Consider the following 8,856-nt stretch of genomic DNA (forward strand, 5'->3'; position numbering starts at 1 on the left):
GCTGATCGCAAAGTTGCTCGGGAGCTTTCGATCCAGAACGCCACCCCCAAGTTCGAGGTAACATTTAGACGCTGAATATCCGGACATTGTGAATAATACATACTGAACTCCGATGATTCGGGCTGGTATTAAAATTGCTCTCTCTCCTTGTAATTATCATGAAGGATTGAACTTAAGTTGCTCTATGGAGAATCAAATTCTCCATCGACCAACACCTGTTTCATTCCTTTATGTCATTACCTACAAAATCTTGTGCGCCGTAAAAATAGACCTACTCGTTGGGAGTGATACGATGCATTGTCCATGACGATTATCGATGGCTCCCGGATGTTGGGACAAGTCTTTCCTTGAACCATTTCTGGAATAGTTCTCCATTCATGTCACCATGATAATCGTCGTCTGGTCTTGGTTTGACAGCTGTACGGTCGAATCGCGAGCATTCCGGAACGAAACCACTCCTCCCGCCAGCATGACAGATCAGGTACCGGTCACCAGTCGAATCATTCCTGACTGAGCTGCTCCGGACATCACTGTCCTGCCACTCTTTCGACTTCCCTGTTCCTCGTCGATATGTCCAAGTCTCATCTTGGTAGACAATCGGCTTGCCTTCGTCAATGAGATGCTTCATTTTTTTGAGGAACTGGATCCTTCTGTAAGCGATGTATGGCTGTTCTTTGAGGTACCTAGTACTATCACGCTTACAGTAGGTGAACCCAATCTGATGACGGTTTTTTTTCAGCGTCGTTTTTCCTCCGGTAAAAGCGATTTCCTTCGATCTTGAAAATAATGTTTATGATACTACTATGCTCATTCAAATTTCAAAAGATCAACTAATAAATGAAGGAGGAACATACGCAATGACTTGCAGCAACTTTTTCAATGGTCAATGGTTCACCTGCATAAAAAAGTTAATATATCATTCATCCTTACATACGCAAGATAACGTTGACTCGTTAAATGTCCAACCCCGAAAAAGAAAACGATTATTTTATAATGAAATGTTCGTGAAGGAGAATTTTCTTTGTACATAAAATATTTTATAACATTGAATAAATTCTCCCCCTTAAAGTGCTAAAATACGTTCTAGAAAAGTTGAAATGCCTCAGAAGAAATGGGACGAATCTTCATATAGTTATTGTGTTAAAATAGTACCGAACTTTTGCAATAGGACTACACAAACATTACAAATTCTCTACTCTTACGTTTCTCTGCATGCTCATAAATTACAATCGCGAATTTCGCCCTTGACTTTGTTACGTCCCTACCATATGCCCTACGATGGCGCTAGCAATTTTTTCTACCTTATTTTATCGACTGTCGAGCCTTACCGACACTCAGTATATAAGTCCCCAAAAATTAGCAAATATCGTATTTCTAATTTCACCAATTATTAAAAATATCAAAAACCGTTATTTAAGATATTCGAAACCTCAAAGATATTTTTTCGTGGGAAAAGCATAAAATTGCTTTTCACACACTCAAGACCAGATTTTAAATGAACTTAATGCACACGTGCATAATAAATATTCCAGAAACGAAAAACAGAATTTCCCTCTTACATCTGTACATCGTAAAAATCCCCGAAAACCATTAAAAAGAACCGGATAATTTTCAAATCTCTAAAAAGTTATTTGAACACGGCGAACCTCGGAAATCCTAAAGTACCATAAATTTTAAAGAAACTCTCTCGAATCTAAACAACCCGTGGGATCAGAATTTTCCTCAAAGATAAAAACGCAGCTGCATTTTAATCACCAAAACTCCAATCACAACCCTCCAACTCGACGGCTGACCCAAAGTCAACCGTCTCGCCTCCCTACCACCTCCTATCAGCCAATCCTATCCTCTAACTTAGGGCACGCACGCCCCCGCGAGTCTCCCGCAGCATTTTCCTCATACGTAGATTCAACTCTATAAAACGTGCTCCTAAAAGTTCCAAAATACTTACTTCTATTTCGACTACCACGTCTATTACTTCTTAATTCCAACTCTTAATTTCAAATTTAAAGTGAATATATTTTACTAAAAGTAAATCAAAGGATTTCTTTAATTCAAAGTGTTCATAATAGTAAATCGCGCTTTGTATAAGTTATTTTAACAAGTTTGTGAAACCAAGTGTAATCAAGTGAAGTTTAAATCCAAATAAAACTGTTAAAACTCTAATTAAACCAACTCGTGTCTTAATTGATCAGCCACGCATAGTGGCCTTGATTAGTGGAACCTACCTAAGGAATATAGTTATCCACTAACAACCGGAGTTATCTCTCGAAGGTGTCAATCTACTAAAATCCATCTTCTCCACATCTATAGGGACGTAACAACTTCATCACTAATGGTGAGTTTGGGTGCAGTCCGATGCCTGTCTTTCCCTGGGGTCAAAAATGGTTCACCTGTCTCAGCATTCTGCATAATTTTCGTAATAGAAGGGAGGGATATTCTCAGCATTTTCGAGGTTCTCTCTCTACAGAATACGTACGTGCAAAGATGCAATAGAAGATTGTGGGAATAGAAAAGGGGATTAGTCAACACTCGGTTAAGCATGCTGTACACACAGAAAAGTAGAAGAATTATATCAGGAAGTATTCGAGGAAAATTCCAATTTTTAATTGTGTTGTATGATCAGACTTCTGGCATTTGCATCATAATTTCCCGCAAAGATCCTAAATTTCTTTTTTTCTTCCATAAATCGGAGAAAACGTGAAATGCACGATGACTAATTTATCAAGTACTGGATCAATCATCAAATTACTATAGTAATTAGTATATTTTCGACCCCTCACTATTACGGATGCACATACAGTAGTGTTATAACATGTTTCGTATTAGTATAAGTAGTGGAAACAAATGTACAGCTTACATAATAAGATAGAATTAGACTGTACCGTGATTAAGAACAAATAGGGTTTGAAACTTTTTGAAAAACATGAAAAATATGTATTTTTCCGGAAATTTTTCAAAGGTCGCCTCTGAACTAGGTTTGCAACAGGAGGCAACCATTGTTAAGGACAAAAATGAAGGAACCAGTATTAGTACCTGGGTTGCTGCAAAGGGATTATGCATTGGCCTGCTCGCTGCTCCTCTTCATTAAAACAATAAACAGAGTATACCGCCATTTGGAATTGACTATTGAATGGTCTTCCTCGTTTATTACCCAATGAAATTGACCACGGCTTCTGATTTGAAGACCTCTTCGGAGTAGCATAGGGCCTTTTGTATTTCATTTGGAATCTACAGTTTTTAAGGGTAAAAAATAAAATATATTCCATCAGTATCGCATAGAAAAAAACTGAAAACAATAATTAATGGAAGAGTTGAAATAGGAAAAGCTAACCGATCTTATCCAAGCAATATTTCGGGGACGGCTCTGCCGTTCAGGCCCACCCATAACGCAAACACGCAATGTTGTGAAAGCTACAAGTGTACTAAATTTTAACTCGCTATCTCAATTTTTGGTCATTTATTTATGGTGTATACTAAATCGTTGATGATAAGACCGGAAAACGGCGGTGTCAGAAAATCTCATGGGAACGAATGCTGATATTTTGATTGGTGTAGATCAGGCCCATTGAGACGAGTATTTTTATTAGAAAAAAAGCGCCATCCGTGCAGTAGTTTTTGAGATATTTATAAAAAACGCAATATAAAGAAGTTCTTGTATCTCAGGAACAACTAAACTGATCGACTTGAATCGGTGCGTCAATGTGACGCTCAATAATAGCTATCATAAGTTGCAGGTCCAAAATTATCTAAAAATAAGTCTTGGAAAATTTTGATTTTCCGTGACATACACAGAGACATAATCTAAAAACATCGTTTTTTCTCGTTTCGTAAAATTCTAGGCCACTTGCAATTGAACTTAGGGAATCTAAAAATCAATCTAGTACGTGAGTTGCATTCGGAATAAAAAAATCACTTTTTTAATTTTTTTCACATTCATAAAAATTTACAATCAAGCAACTAAAAACATGCATAATCATTAAAAATTCAACAGCCGGGACGTCGCTGTCTTAAAAAAAATTGGTGGACTTTTGAAATGATTTCCAACATCTGTGGCCGATTGGGAAATGGGGGATCCAGTTACTGATAATTTGCAGTATAAAAAACGAGCCATGCTGTCCTAATATTGTGGCTTCCATCCTGCGATACGAATACTTTGAAAAACTTGACCCTCTGCTCCCATGTCATATTCATCCTCGTGGAAAACGATTTGACGTAATATAATTGAATACTAAAAAAAAAAAATACTTCAATTGAAAAAAAGTTGTTCAGTCTTTAGTTTAGAAGATATATTTGCAAAACCCACTGAAAAGATAAATCAATTTGCCTCGATCTATGAGAAGTATCAAAAAATGTATGGCAAAAAACATGAGAACAAAAATATGGTAGAGAAACATAGCCTATCCAAAACTATATATTCTCAAGATACAAAGTGGTCCAAAACCCAACGTCCAAACTTCACCCTTAAGTTAGGGGTGGAATTCTGGATCGGAAAGTCTTTTGCAACTTTTCGACCAGACACAGACGGTTGATTGGGAAATTCATCCCCCTTCAATCGCCCTTGGTTTCATCCCTTACCATTAATTGGGGGAGAAGTAATCAATTTTTAAGTGGGGAGCGGGCGATTGGAGACTAAAATCTCCAAGATTTTAGTCCTTGTCGGCATGTAGCCCGCGGTTTTTCTTTGAAAATAATGGCGATTAGGGGATGAAATAGGCATCAATCGACGGGAAATTTAATTCCCCAGCGAATGCCCTTGGCTTCATCCCTTACCATCAATTGGGGGAGAAGTTATCAATTTTTAAGTGGGCAGCGGGCGATTGGAGACTTAAATCTCCAAGATTTTCAATTGCGCCGAGCTTGTCTTCGCCGTTTTTATTTTTAAAAAATGATGATTAGGGAATTAAATGGGTATCAATCGATGGGGAATTTAATTCCCCAACGAATGCCCTTGGTTCCATCCCTTACCATTAATTGGTGGAGAAGTTATCAATTTTTAAGTGGGGAGTGGGCGATTGGAGACTAAAATCTCGACGATTGTAGTCCTTGTCGGCATGTAGCCCGCGGTTTTTCTTTGAAAATAATGGCGATTAGGGGATGAAATGGGTATCAATCGATGGAGAATTTAATTAACCAACGATTTTCCTTCATTTCATCACTTAATATTACTTGGGTTAGGAGTTATCAATTCTGGACCGTGTAGGCCATCGGGGTGTAGTTTAAACGTTGCCTTTGGGACACCCTGTATATAATCAATTTTTCACAACATAATGCGATTATCATTAAAAACAAGATCCTCATGTTAAAAAACATCTATTTTACCCACATAATTTTTCTAATGATATTCCCCACGTTCCAAGAAACAGACATTATTATTATTATTTTACTATAAATTACAATTTTTACCTATCTAAATTTTTTTTTCGCTGTTTCATCTTACTCCCAATCATTGATTGTATATTCAAGTACACTTACCTTTTGTTAACACTGATGTCCCAACTCGAAAAATCACACAGGTTAATTATCAAGAAAATCTTAACTTAAAACAATAAACACACTAACATTAAAATTAACACTCAAAATAAATTCAAATTAACACACAAATAAGATGTGAAACGTAATAAATTATTTAGTCTTGATAATTTTTTTTGCTGCACAGAGAAAGCTTGGTCTTGTCTAACAATTAATAGCCAGATTTTCAATTGTTTTTTAAATATATTTTATTTCAGGAAGTAACTAGTTCCCACGTAGGAAACTAATGCACATGTGGGTAACGCGGTAATATCCTGAAATTACGCATGCGCGAAGAAGGGAGGGGAGACTTCGGGTTATACCCGATGATAAAACGTATGCTGACTTTAGTATACATAAAAAGCCTCTTGGCTTTATGAAACACATATGTTAGACCTAATTTGCCTGGACTACAAGCATACACGGCTCTGCCTGGGTGATACCGCATTACCGTGGTACTCGTGGGACTATATATGGAAACCAAAACACAAAAAGAAATAGGAAAACCACCTGGGACGGAAGAACCCAAGGGCCAGAATACTGGACCTGGTGGAGAACAACCCAGGGGGAAAAGACCAAGTGGCGCGGCAAGGCGTCGGTTCCAGAAGGAGAGAAGGGCTAACCTAGCCTCAAGCACTCCTTCTGGGACAAGCAAGGATAAGAGTGGCGGCGAGGGAATGTCGAGGGGAGCAGCCGCGAAACGGCTGAAACCCGATGGTACCCCAAGCCCCCACAACACGCGACCTGAGAAAAGGCCCAAGACTGATATCACTTGGATCACTTGGCACCTACGCTCAGGTCGCAAAGAAAATGATCAGGTGGGCTCTCGTCCCAGAGAACTACCCAGATCGAAAAATCACACCCGAAGAAATCAAGGGCCTGAAGGGACTGCTTAGGTCCCAGATCCTCTCCCTACCAGAGGGGACTAAGGCACCGACTTTTGAAGGTGTGTGGGAGAGGGACGGGGCAGCCATTGTCGGCTGTGCCGACGAAGAAACGGGGAACTGGCTGAAAGGACTGTTCCCCGAAAACACAATCGGGGACCTTGTCCTCGTGGTGATGCCACCGGAGGAGCTACCGAAGCGACACCGGGTGGTAGTTCACCTTGGGGACGAGGATGTCACCGCCCAGGAGGCAATCGTGCTCATGGAACGACAGAACCCCGAGCTTAAAGGTGACTGGTTCCTGATTAGAGGCAGCGAAACAAGGGGAGCCACAGGCGCCCACTTTGCTGCCCTGATCAGGGATCAAGCCCTGCGGGCCCTAGAGGCTTGCAATTTTTAACTCCACTGTGAGACTCAAAGAGCAACTATCAAGTTGCTCGAGAAGAACCGCCATGAGGAAAAGGACAAGCCTATCAACGGGTGAACCTAAAAATGGTTCATAAGTCAGTAGAAATAGTCCACATTAATCTGCAGTAAAACCACAGTAAAAGCGCCTCAGCAGTTCTCTGCAAGACGCTAGCTGGGGTGCAGACAGCCATAGCCCTAATTCAAGAACCATGGTTCGTGAACGGGGTGGTAAAGGGCCTGGGGGGGGGTGGAAAAATTTTTCACTCGAACACCCAAGGAAAGAAGATTAGGACCTGTGTGTTAGTAAAAGGCGCACAGGCGACCTTCTTACACCAACAAAGCGGAGAGGACCTCGCGGCTGTGAAGCTTAAGGTCCTCACCGAGGAGAACGAGGCCCTGGAATTCATAGCGGGATCAGCATACCTGCCATATGACTCCATGGAACCTCCCCCAACAAGGGAGGTCGAAGAACTCGTCAAAAAAGTGAAGGACGAAAGGCTGGAACTTCTGCTTGGGTGCGATGCGAACTCACGCCATCTGGGGTGGGGAAGCTCAAATACCAATGCTAGAGGAGAAGCCCTAAATGACTTCATTATGGAAAAAGACCTCCAAATCCTGAACAGAGGGAAAGAACCAACCTTCATGGACTACAGAAGAAATGAAGTATTGGACATAACCATCTGCACGACAGGCATGGCACGTTGGGTAAAAGACTGGAGGGTGTCGAAAGAACCTTCGGGCTCAGACCACAGTCAAATACGCCTGCCACTAACGTGCGAATCGGAACAGGTCCCTAGGAGAAATTCAAAGGACGCAAACTGGGGCAATTACAGAGAGGAACTCTTCGTGAGAATCCAAGATATACCCTCAAGGTTCAGAAATAAACGAGACCTGAAACATGCAGCCGAACGTCTCGGGGAAGTGATCAGGGACTCTTATGAAAACAACTGCCCTATTAAAAGACCCCGGAATATAAAAATGGTGGGCTGGTGGAATAACCAACTGTCCATTTTCAGACGCCAGCAAAGAAAGCGTGGAACAAGGTGAAGACCGCGTACACGGAAAACAGCAGGCGGAAGGCCCTCGAAGATCGCAAAGATCTTCAGAGGAAATATAATAAAGCACTCGCAATAGCCAAACACGAGGGCTGGAAGAAATTTAGCAGTGGGGTGGAGAGCCAATCTGATGCTTCAAGGCTGGTAAAGATCCTGGGAGGACAGGGCGCCTCTAATCTGGGTTGTCTCATCAAACCGGATGAAAGCTATACATGGACCACAAAAGAAACTCTCCAACTGCTGCTAGAAGAGCAATTCCCGGGGTTCACGAACTCGGGGGATATGAGACAAGCAACAGAAACCTGTAGAAGCACCTACAAGCCACAGGAATGGGCCTTGGCAGCTAAGGAAGTCCACCCGCTTTAAAAGCTCCGGGACCCGATGGAGTCTACCCAATCCTCTTGCAGAGGGGGATCGACATTATTTTGGGACCCTTAACGAAAATATTTAGGGCAAGCATAGCACTAAGGACTGTACCAAAAGTTTGGGGGAGATCGAGGATTGCCTTCATCCCCAAACCTGGAAAGAACGGGCATATGAAGCTCAGGGCCTTCAGACCCATCAGCCTCACCTCCTTCATATTGAAGACATTGGAAAGACTGGTGGATCACTACATAAAGAGCACACTGCTTCTTGAGAAACCCCTATCACCATCACAATATGCCTACAGGGCAGGCAGGTCGACGGAAACGGCCCTGCATCACCTAGTGGCTAAAATTGAGGAACAGATAAAGGGAAAGGGCTACGCACTCAGCCTATTCCTGGACATCGAGGGCGCATTTGGTCGCACTAAATACGAGATCATAACAAGGGCCATGTCGAGGAAAAATTTTCCAGACTGCATCACTGACAGGACGAAAAGCATGTTGGAGAGCAGGAAAATAACTGCCACACACAACGGCTCACACGTAGAAGGGCACCCGACCAAGGGTTGTCTACAGGGTGGAGTCCTGTCTCCACTCCTGTGGAGCCTAGTTGTCGATGACCTTCTAGAGAAACTG

The sequence above is a fragment of the Fopius arisanus genome, unplaced genomic scaffold (assembly GCF_000806365.1).
Source record: "Fopius arisanus strain USDA-PBARC FA_bdor unplaced genomic scaffold, ASM80636v1 scaffold00074, whole genome shotgun sequence".
NCBI classification, from domain to species: Eukaryota; Metazoa; Arthropoda; class Insecta; order Hymenoptera; family Braconidae; genus Fopius; species Fopius arisanus.